The sequence below is a fragment of the Dipodomys ordii genome, unplaced genomic scaffold (assembly GCF_000151885.1).
Source record: "Dipodomys ordii isolate 6190 unplaced genomic scaffold, Dord_2.0 Scaffold94, whole genome shotgun sequence".
In the NCBI taxonomy this organism is placed as follows: domain Eukaryota; kingdom Metazoa; phylum Chordata; class Mammalia; order Rodentia; family Heteromyidae; genus Dipodomys; species Dipodomys ordii.
The window spans coordinates 8,508,904-8,521,526 of record NW_012267310.1 but is presented as its reverse complement, the minus strand read 5'-3'; positions in this window follow the sequence as shown (position 1 = coordinate 8,521,526).

Here is a 12,623-nt window from a genome sequence, read left to right as displayed (position 1 = left end):
CCGTTATATGTTATAGACTGTGATAGACAATTTGCTCCAGGAAAGTTAGAATGAACTTGTGACTTTAAATGAGCATCATTATTCCACAATACTGTGAAATTTTGTAAATTATGTAATCACTTAATCACAATAAAAAAAAATAACCTCCGGGAAGGTAGGGAGGGAAGGGATGGTAGGGGGAAAACAATGGAGGGGGTAACAATGCTCAATAGGAAGTGTACTCATTACATTACTCATGTAACTGTAACCCTCTGTATAGTATCTTTACAATAAAAAATACTACGTTGAATCTAAACTATTCTTTTATATTTTATATTCGTAATTACCTCTAGTCTCATACTTTTAGAAGATATAGATAAAATGGATTTGGGGGGAAATGCAAATGCTATATATCAAATAAAACATTTTAATGTTATTGGGATTTGCCCAACTATTTACAATTAAACATATTTCAGAGTAATTTATCTGCATATTGAGTTGGCATCCACACTAACAAAGAGGAAATTGCTGAGTTCTACATAGGAAAATTGTCTTCTCAATGAGTATACATATAGACAAAACATTCTTTGAGTGCTTGGGAAAACTCACGATTGATTTGCCTTAATTATTACTCAAACTAGTTAAACTGGATAAAAATAACTGCATAGCCAGACACTGGTGGTTCATGCCTGTAATACCAGCTTCTCCGTAGGCTTTGATCTGAGGACTGTAGTTCAAAGCCAGCCCATGCTCTCTTTGTGAGACTCTCATCTCCAGTTAACTGCCTAAAAAGCGAAAAGTTGAATTGCAGTTCAAGTGGTAGCACAAACACTCAGGAAGAGTGCCAAGGCCCTGGGTTCAAGCCTCAGGATTGGCATCACACACACACACACACACACACACACACACACACACACAAACAAAACTGCATATCTTAATCTATCAAAAGCCTTTTTTTGTGTTTCTCAGGTCTTGCTAAATAGTTTGGGCTTTGAACTCTACATCATCCTGCCTCAGCTTCTCAAGTGGTAGAATTTTAAGTGTATACTACCATGACCAGCTACATTTCTGTTTTTTTATTTGTTATTATAAATGGAGCTTATGAAATTTAGCCTGTGTTTTATTTACTCATTAATCCTCAGACCTGAGATGTTTGGTGGCAAAGGGTAGGCCCTGATTTGTGCAACACATGTTTGATCAACAGAATAATCAAGTAAGATAAACAGAATAATCAAGTAATAAGCTACTCTTTCTATGAAAAGGAGTATAGAAAATTATCTCAGAATTTTTCTACAGGTTACAGCACTCACATCGACTTCAAATGCATTAATATCTAAAACTCCTCAGGCTCCCTGTGGATGATTCCCTGTGATGGCTGGATGTATTCCTGATTACTGCCTGGGGCAGCCATTTGCTTTTTAGAATTTTTCACTGGCTGAAGGTGTCATATACCTATTCAGAGCCATTCTTACATCTAGTTAGCTACTTAGCAACTTTTATCATTCTGTCTTTTAGTATTCAGTCCTCATCTATAGCTCTTGGTCAGGGATATTTGTTCAGTTTCTTTCTTTTTTTCCCCTTCTGGTCCTGGGGCTTATACTCTGGACCTGGTCCTTGTCCCTGAGCTTTGGCTCGAGGCTAGCACTTTGCAACTTGAACCACAACTCTACTTCTAGTTTTTCACAAGTAGTTTATTGGAGAAAAGAGTCTCACAGACTTTCTGCCAGGGCTAGCCCCAAACTGCCATCTTCAGATCTCAGCATCCTGAGTAGCTAGGATTACAGGTATGAGCCACCAGCACCTGGCTTCAGTTTCTTGATAATAAAGGATCATTAAAGTTTCTGCTAGTCTAGGATGTAGAAATCCATGAAAGGATATTGAATCTATCCTAACAACTAGAAAAAATTGGATACCTTACAAAATCAATTTTTAAAATTTTTCTATTTTATTAGCATCAATTAATGTACAAGCTTTCATTCGGACATGTCCACATGTGCAACAATCCAATGTATCTTAATCAGACCCATCCACATCATCAGTCCTCTCATCCCTTTTACCCTTCCCAAACCAATCTTAACAAGGCCTATTGTTCTATTTTTACTTGTGTACAGAAAGTCTTTTGACCATATTCACTTTCCTTCTCTGTTCACCCTTCTCTCTCTTTCTCTCTCACTTTCCCTCTCTCTCTCTCAATCTCTCTGTCTGTCTCTGTCTCTCTGTCTCTCTCTGTCTCCCTGTCTCCTCTCTCTCTCTCTCTATTTCTTATACCCCATATAGGACACATTCCAACTTAATATTAATTTTTATTAAAATTTTTTTGGTGAGTCATGGGGCTTGAACTCTGGGCCTGGGCACTGTCCCTCAGCTCTTCAGCTCAAGGCTAGTTCTCTACCACTTAAGCCATAGTGCCACTTCTGGTTTTCAGCTGAGATAAGCGTCTCATGGACTTTTCTGGCTGGGCTGAGGTTTTTACTGATTGCTCAAAAGGATCTCACCACGGTCTTCCATACATGCATAAACCATACTTTAGTCAGATTTGACCCCCTTACATACAATCAGTATTTCCAACCTTCTGCCTTCTATTATTCAACAGCTTCCAGTGAGTTTAGTTTCATACTCTCCAATCACAGATGCAACACATTTTTGTATTGTTTACCATCTAGCATTATCTTTTCCTTGCTCCTCCCCCTTAAAATCCCCTTATGCATTCCCACAATTGCAAACATGCAGTGTATTTGTGTGAATGAGTGTGTGAATTTTAGGTCCAGTGTCTAAATGTGAGGGAAATAAAACCATAGCCTTTGTCTTTCTGAACTTGAATTAACTTCATTTAATATGATGATCTATAGATCCATCCATTTCCTTGCAAGCAGGATTATTTCATTTTTCTTTATGGTTGGCTAATACTCTATTATGTGTATATGTCACGTTTCCCTGATCCATTCATTACAGCACATCTGTACTGTTTGCAAAGATACATTTCCAGAAAAAGGAAGAATTCCATTTCAAGATTACAACTAAAGTTGTAACCCCTCTGTACAATATTTTCACAGAAAAAAAGATTGCAACTTAAAAACCCTGCTAGAGTTTTCATCCTGCTGCTCTGCCCTGCAAATTTCTAATTTGCTAGTGTCCACGGTTGAGATAGCCATTTCCTCAAAATCTCTCTCTTTCTCTACCTGCTTCTGTCTTTCTTTTACTTCTTGCACTCAAATCCTCTTTCTCCACAAATGATGTTGAGTCTATCTTTCTTCCAAAATTTCTTGGAAGTCTCATACCAACTTTTACTTTTGTCTCCACAGCTTTAAGTGTGCCACATGGCTGGCAATCCTCAGCTGAAAGGACAGCTGGAAATGTGGTTAACTACATTTATCTTTAACTGGGCACATTGCCTACACAGCTGGATTTCTTATCTAATCTAATAGAAAAGAGAAGAATTATGCATTGGATAAGGGCTGTGGTGGAATGTTTACACACTCCTCAAACCATATGTTGAAATCCAAATATCCAAGGTGATTGTATTGGGAGATGGGACCAATATAAAAAGAACTCAGGAATAGGATAAGAATAAGATTAGAAAAATAGCCAGTACACTTAGGAAAATAACTAGACAGGGATTCCTTGCTCTTTTCTTTCTGTGAGGACCAGTGAGTAGCCACTGTCTGTGAGGAATGAGCTTTCACCAGATGTTGGATAGCCTTGGGCCTTAGTCTTAGATTTCCCAAACTCTAGAACTGTGAAAAAAAATTTATCACTTAGAAATTACCTTGTTATGGTATTTTCATATAGTGTCAGGAACAGATCAAAACATTAATTTACCAGCATTGTCCACCACATCCATGTAGTTTAGTGGATTGGTCCTTGGATCTGCTCAGGTTCTTAGTTTCAATAGTCTTAAATTTCTTGAGTACTAGAATGGTATTTCTGTCTTTTTTCTTAAGCCTGTTGCGAGCCTGTGCTTGTAGCTCATGTCTATAATAATAGATCTTCAGGAGGCTGATCAAAAGACAGCCCAGGCAGAAAAATCTGTGAGACTCCATCTCTCATTAGCTAGCAAAATGCTTAGCTAGGGTACTGACTCAAGTGGTAGAGTGCCAGGTGTGAGTAGGAAGGCAGAGTGAACATGAAGTCCTGTGTTTAAGCCATGGGAAGAAGATGTTTGAGGATCTTCAGTTCAAAAATGATCATTGTTTTCTAAATGTCACTATTATTTCATCCCCTTCCCCGTTTTCCTACAGCCTCTTTACAACACACATGCAGATCCCATGCAATTAACCATACAGTGCAACTGGAAATATGTGCATTTACTAGTATTTCATGGTTAATGTGTCTGGTAGACAATATACACTTTTCTAATATTGAAGAGTCAGAGTTGCAGATAATAATAATTAATTTTGTGGAACAACATATTTTTAAACAAAGAGGATTTCAAGTTTAAACGATGATTGAATAGTTAGAAAATTCATTTCCCAAAACATTAACATTATGTGTAAGTTCAAGTCTATTAACTTCTAGAGATGATACGAAATTAATACATAAGACACAGTTACATTCTGAGATATGGTACCACTGGGACTGATTTCTGCCTGTCAGAAATAGTGGTTTTAAATACAATGCAAAATCAAATAAAGAAACTTAAAAAATTACCCTAAAAGGGGCATAAAGCTCCTTTGGTAGAAGACTGCTATTCAGCATATTATGTAAATTATCTGTTTAATATTTCTGTATATATCCTTTTTTAGCAATCTTATAGGCACTTATTTACATCAGACTTTTCTATTGGTATTTACCTATATGACTTTTTAAATCTTATTCTTTGTGGAATTCCATTACAAACTAATTCCATTCTAACTAATATTCTATTCTAACTAATTTCATTCTAACTACTATTTCCATTACTAACTACTAATTCTATTTTCCTAACTTGGAATCAAATTATGTCACTCTACTACATACAAATCTATGTAACTTTCAAAATGAAGTAAAATGCTTCAACTTAATACATACAGAATATTTGTGATCTGGGCTGCCTCTGAGTCTCAGCCTAACACCCAGAATGTTTGTGATCTCCTACATGCCTCTCTGAAAGGCTCATCTTCCATTCCTCCCAACTCTCATTCTGTAAATGTGCTGTACTTCATTCACTTATGAATTGACTCAACAGTTATGTATTTATTACAGACTGTGTGCCAACTATTGTTCTAGGCAACAGTGGTCATGATAGATCTCAGATTGATGATGTTAGACATAACTGGAAAATAAAAGGATTCCATCAAGTAAGCACAATGGTAGAAAACTTTCCTAATTTGGAAATAAGAAGGGAGGCTGGTCAAGGAATGGTTGTATATATTAATAACCCTTTGACATATAATAAATCATCTATAAAGAATAGTTTAAAAAGAACAGCAATTGAGGGGGAGGGGATCAAGTTGGTGACAGGACAGTAGGGAAATGCCACAGCTCTCTCCAACCAAAAAGAGAGTATGAGTTCCAGTGTATAATTTACCCAAGAGACCAACAACAACAAAAAGACAAACACACAGAGAAAAACAGGAGGCGGAAAAAAAACAAAAAAGAAAGAAAAGGAAGAATTTCAGAACAGAAAAGTATGAAGACCTCTCTCCCAACCTTTACTAGCTGTGCTAAGCCATGGCCAGCCCGGCCCAGTGGGGCCTGCTGGAGTCCCCAGAGACAAAGGGGGTTGTCTGCAGATCACCTGTGCAGAAGATGCCTGAGGTACCACTGTCAGAAAAACCTCTGAGCCAGGAGCCTGCACAAAGATCCCACCACCATCCCTCACTGTCTGAGCAGAGGAGTTCCATCCCACCAAAGCCACTTGACCCCATGGCAGGAACCAAAGAATACATGGGTCACCCACAGAACGCCAGAGCAGAAGACCTGTGAGGTACCGGTGCTGATCCAGAGAGCACAAACAGAGACAAACCCCAGAGCTCAGAACCTGCACAGAGACCCCTCTCCCAAACCTCAGCTGGGGGCATGAGGCCAGAGGCCCATCCCATGCCACTGACCCAAACAGCATCAAAAGTGGCAGAGCCACCTCCACCCTGCCCGGCCCACAAGCATCTCAAGTGAACTCTGCAGCCACAACCAGCGACCTACATCACACAGAAACAACAACTCCAGGGTGAGTACACCTTAGGGAACAGTGTATCCCTCCTCAAGGGAGACGAGAGCTGGTGGGAACCCCCAGACCTTGATCCAGACCCTTACCACAACACCTGGATCCACTAAAACTGGGAACTGTTTGAGAGCTCCACCAATCTGTGGAGAACATCTGGCCAGCTAGGCTAGATCAAGAGCGCCCCTGGAAGGGAGATTAAACACCCAATCCAGGAACAGCACCCCTGGGTCACAACAGCCAACAGTGGAAGAAACTTGAGCTGTGTACTCCAGGCTGTGCAACTCAGGCAAGATACACAGCAGCACAGGTCCAACTGGTGTGGGACCTGGAGACAGGACCAGGCCTGGGGATCCAGTGCCTGAGCAACACAACCAACTCCTCCTGACTGAAGCCAGAAGCAGAGGGGGGAAAACAGAGAACTGCACCCCCTGGGAATCACGCCGTGACAGCAAAAGTCCAGGGTGTCCAGCGCAGGAGAACCAGAAGCCCAAACCCCACCAGAACCCAACCCATGTATCCCAGGCCAGGAATTGGACAACTCAGGCCGCCAGCACCTGATAATAGTCAGGAACTCAGGCTGGTAAGGTGGCTCAGTGGTGGAGTGCTTGCCTTGTGTGCATGAGGCCCTGGATCTGATTCCTCAGCACCACATAGCAGAAAAGGCCAGAAGTGGCACTGTGGCTCAAATGGTAGGGTGACAGCCTTGAGATGAAGAGCTGAGGGACAGCACCCAGGCCTAGAGTTCAGGCCCACAACTGTCCAAAACAAACAAACAAACGAAAAACATATCAGGAGCCCATAGCAAACTCCAGCAACTGGGAGAGTACATCCAGCACATCCGATCTCGCCAAGAGCATCTGTAGGAGTAAACAGCAGTAGTCTAGGCCACTCAGTCCTTCTAAAGGCAGGAACTGCCAGTGATCTACAGCAGAGAGGTGAGAGCACTACGTGGGTCAGACCAGCAGCTGGAGGTCGGCCCCCAACAGAACCGAGACCAGATACAGACTCTCTCCACCAGCCCAGAAACAGAAACCAAGCAAATACAGACATCTATTGACCAAAACAAAAATTCAGATTAGTCTCCAATAATCCCTGAAGCCCATGTGAAAAATCACAGAGAAAAATTACAAGGTTTATCAACACCCAGGATAGCATGCTACCCACAAAAGCCAGCAGCCACCCAGGAGAGAGCCCCAGTGGGAGCAAAGCAGGAATGGAAGACAAAAACTACATCCAAGAGATGCTGGAGGCAATGACTCAAAAATTAAAGCGAGAAATAGATCAGAAATTTAAAGAACACAGGGACAAAATATAAAAAGAGACACAGGATCTCAAACAGGAAGTGCACACAAAAATAGAGGCAGTACACACCTCACTAAGAAGTGAGATTAGTACTTTGAGAACCAACATCGAATTCATGAATGAGTCCATTTCCTTCATGCAAACCACAATGGAAGCCATAGTTAACAGAGTGAACAAAATGGAATGCAGAGTGTCAGGTACAGAAGACAGAATGCACCAACTGGGCCAAAAAATCACAGATATGGAAAAATAAATTATGTAAAAGGGAAATCCAAGAGCAAGCAGATAGTGCCAAAAAATTTAATCTTCATATAATTAGAGTGGACAAAGGTGAGGAATATCAAAGTAAGGGAATGCAACACCTATTCAACAAGATTAACAATGAAAATTTCCCTCATCTTAAAAAAGAACATCATACCTACATAACAAGCATATAGAACACCTAACAAGCAGGATCCCAGGAGAAACACTGCTAGGCACATTATAGTAAAAATCATAGATAGGTAACAATCTTGCATGCAGCAAAAACAAAGAAGGAGCTATACTATAATGGGAAAAAAATAGAATCAATGCATATCTCTCCACACAGACACTGAATGCAAGAAAGGCCTGGGAAAGTACCATCCGAGCCCTGAGAACCAATAACTACCAGCCCAGACTGATTTACCAGCAAAGCTAGCATTCACATTCGCTGGAGAAATGAAAATTTTTAATAGTAAAGAAAAACTAAATGAATTCATAAACAATAAGCCAGCATTACAAAGAACACTAAGAGTGGGAACACAACCTGAAGAAAGCAACCAGGAATGGGGACCCACACCAGACAGGTATTAATAGAAGTCTAACTTAGTAAACACAGGACAAAAGGAAAGAAGAAAAACTTAGGAAAACAGGGAATGACAGGGACCACAATGCATCTCTCTATAATAACCTTAAATATTAACGGACAATTCACCAATCAAAAGAAAAAGAACTGAAGATTGCATCAGAAAACATGACCCATCCATCTGTTGCCTTCAGGAGACCCACTTTTCAGCCAAACTCAGAGTGAAGGGTTGGAAAAGGATCTACCATGCAAATGCCCCAAGTAAGAAAGGAGGAGTAGCTATCCTGTTATCTGACAAAATAAATTTCATTAAAATCAATACAAAAAGACAAGGAAGCACACTATATATTAATACAGGGAACAATCAAGAGGAGGATATTACCATTATCAAAACATTGGAGCACCCAAATATGTTAAGCAAATACTCTCAAACTTACAGAATAAAATAGATCCCAATACGATAATACTAGGAGACTTTTACACGCCACTCTCACCAAAGGACAGGTCTACCAACCAGAGGATTGGCAAAGAAGCTACCAAATTAAGTGAGGCCATACTTCAAGCAGAACTAACTGACATCTACCGACTATTTCACCTTAAAACAACACAGTACTCGTTCTTCTCAGCAGCTCATGGAACTTTTTCCAGAATAGACCATATCATAGTTCATGCAAGGAACTTAAGCAAATACAAGTGGATTGACATAGTCCCCTGTATCCTATCCTAGCTTGGAATCAAGCTAATTCAAAATAACAAAGCATACCGCAGAATTTACTCAAATACATAGAAATTTAACAGCATACTTCTAAGCAACACCTGGGTAACAGAAGAAATTAGAGAAGAAATTAAAAGTTTCCTACAATTCAATGAAAATGAAGACACATCACAAAGAATCTTGTGAGACACAGCAAAAGCAGTCTGAGGAGCAAATATATCATCCTCAGTGCCCACATCAAGAAAATAGAGACAGACCAAATAATCTTATGCTGCAATTTAAACGGCTAGAAAAACATGAAAAAAATGGAACCTAAATTTATTAGATGGAGCCAGATAATCAAATTAAGAGTGGAAATTAATGATCTAGAGAATAGGAAAATTATACATAAAATTAATAAAACTAATAAAATTAATAAAAGCTGGTTCTTTGAAAAAATAAATAAAATTGATAGACCTTTGGCAAGATTAATTAAGAAAAGAAAGGAAACCCAAATTAACAAGACCGGGGATGCCAAGGGAAAAATCACAACAAATACCCAAGACATCCAAACAATTATAAAGAACTATTTTCAAAAGTTATACTCTCTAAAGAAAGAAAACCTAGCAGAAATGGATGCATTTTTAGAGAAATACAAGTTGCCCAAACTGAGCAAAGAAGTAAATCAATTAAATAAGCCAATATCTTACAATGAGATACAGGAAACCATCAGAAGTCTTCCAACAAGGAAAAGCCCAGGACCAGATGGATTCACAACGGAATTCTATAAGACCTTTAAAGAAGAACTAATACCCATACTCCTCAAGCTCTTCAGAGAAGTATAAAAGGAGGGAGCTATCCCAAACTCATTCTACAATGCCAATATCACACTCATCCCCCAAACAGGCAAAGACCCAACAAAAAAAGACAACTATAGACCAATCTCCTTGATGAACAGAGATGCAAAGATTCTTAACAAAATTCTAGCTAAAAGAATCCAGAAACACATAAAAAAATCATACACTACAACCAGGTAGGCTTCATCCCAGAGATGCAGGGATGGTTTAACGTACGTAAGTCAATAAATGTAATCCAACACATCAACAGATCAAAGGTCAAGAACCACATGATTATCTCCACTGATGCAGAAAAGGCTTTTGATAAGATACAACATTCATTCATATTAAAAGCTTTGGAGAAAATAGGAATAGAAGGAACATGACTTAAAACAATAAAAGCCATATACAACAGACCAATAGCCAATATTATACTTAATGGGGAAAACCTATAACCAATTCTCCTAAAATCAGGAATAAGGAAAGGATGCCCACTGTCTCCACTCCTCTTCAATGTAGTCCTGGAACCCTTAGCCAGGGCAATAAGGCAAGAAAAAGACATTAAAGGGATCCGCATAGGGAAAGAAGAAGTTAAACTATCTCTTTTTGCAGATGACATGATACTATACATTCATGATCCCAAAAACTCCATCCTCAAATTCTTAGAAATTATAAATCACTTTGGCAAAGTAGCAGGATACAAAATCAACCCACAAAAATCAGTCGCCTTCCTGTACACTGACAATGTGCAAGCAGAGACGGAAATAAAGGAAGCAACCCCATTCACAATAACCTCCCCCAAAATAAAATATTTAGTAATTAACCTAACCAAAGATGTAAAAGAACTATTTAACGAAAACTATAAAAACTTAAAGAAAGAAATTACAGAAGTTATCAGGAAATGGAAAGACCTTCCATGCTCTTGGATAGGCAGACTTAATATTGTGAAAATGACAATACTGCCAAAATTAATATACAAATTCAATGCTATTCCTATTAAAATCCCAATGATGTACATTTCTGAAATACAGAAAACAGTCCAAAAATTCATATGGAACAATGAAAGACCTAGAATAGCCAAAACAATTCTAGGCAAAAAAGATAACATGGGAGGGATCTCGATGCTGGACTTCAAACTATACTACAGAGCCGCCGTAATAATAAAGACAGCATGGTACTGGCACAAAAACAGACCTGGAGACCAATGGAATAGAATAGAAATAAAACCACATGCCTACAGTCAGCTGATATTTGACAAAGGAGCCAAAGACATCCAGTGGAAGAAACACAGCCACTTCAACCACTGGTGCTGGGAAAACTGGGCAGCCACATGCAGAAGACTAAAAGTGGACCCCAGCCTGTCACCATGCACCAACATCAACTTAAAATGGATTAAAGACCTCAACATCAAACCTGAATCTCTGAAACTATTGCAGGACAGAATAGGAGAGACACTTGAACTTATAGGCACAGGCAGGATCTTCCTGAACAGAGTTCCAGGGTCACAACAAATTGGAGAGAGACTGGACAAATGGGACTACCTTAAAATAAAAAGTTTCTGCACAGCTAAAGCTATAGCAACCAAGTTTAAAAGACAACCAACTAACTGGGCAAAAATATTTACCAGCAATATATCAGACAAGGGGTTAATATCCAGTATATATATAGGGAACTCAGAAACTAATCCCTCCCAAAGCTAACAAACCAATTACTAAATGGGCAAGGGAACTAAAGAGAGACTTCTTATAAGAAGAGATAAAAATGGCAAAGAAACACATGAGGAAATATTCACCATCCTTGATTGTGAAGGAAATGAAAATAAAGACAACCCTGAGATACCACCTTACCCTAGTCAGAATGTCCCACATCCACAAGTCAGCCAAAGACAAATGCTGGAGGGGATGCGGAGAAAGAGGAACCCTATTACACTGCTGGTGGGAATGAACACTCATACAACCACTTTGTAAAGCAGTCTGGAGGGTCCTCAGAAAGCTAAATATTGACCTCCCTTATGACCCAGTCATACCACTTCTTGGCATCTAGCCTGAACAACAGGAACCAGTATATAAGGATACATGTACCTCCAGGTTCATTGCAGCATTGTTCACAATAGCCAGGTTATGGAAACAACCCAGATGCCCCACCACAGATGCATGGATCCAAAAATTGTGGTATTTATACACAATGGAATATTATGCAGCCATTAGAAAGGACACAATAATGGCATTTGCAGGGAAATGGATGGAGCTAAAAGAAATCATGTTTCAATAAACATACTCGTGCTGGTAGCTTTAGTTTGGTCTTGTTTGTGCATATTTAGGTAAATGCACAAAAGTGGGATTGCTGAGTGATAGGGAAGCTCTATGTGGAGTCTTTTGAGGAACCTCCATACTGCTTTCCAAAGTGGTTGAACAAGTTTACACTCCCACCAACAATGTAGTAAGGTTCCCTTCTGACCACATCCCCTCTAGCGTCATTCTAACTGGGGTGAGGTGGTATCTCAATGTTGTTTTGATTTGCATTTCTTTTATGGCTAGGGAAGTTGAGCATTTCTTCATGTGTCTATTGGCCATTCTTCTTTTCTCTCAAGAGAAGTTTCTCTTTAAGTCTTTAGCCCACTTATTTATTGGGCAGTTGTTTCTTTGAGGATTTGTTCTCTGGGGATTTAATTTTTTGAGTTCCAGGCATATTTTAGATGTGAGACCCTTGTCCATTGTATGGCTAGTGAAGATCTTCCCCCAATCTGTGGGCTTTATATTGATCTTGCTGGCTATGTCCTTTGCCATGCAGAAGCTCTGCAATTTCATGCAATCCCATTTGTCCAACCTTTCTTTGTTTTGTTGT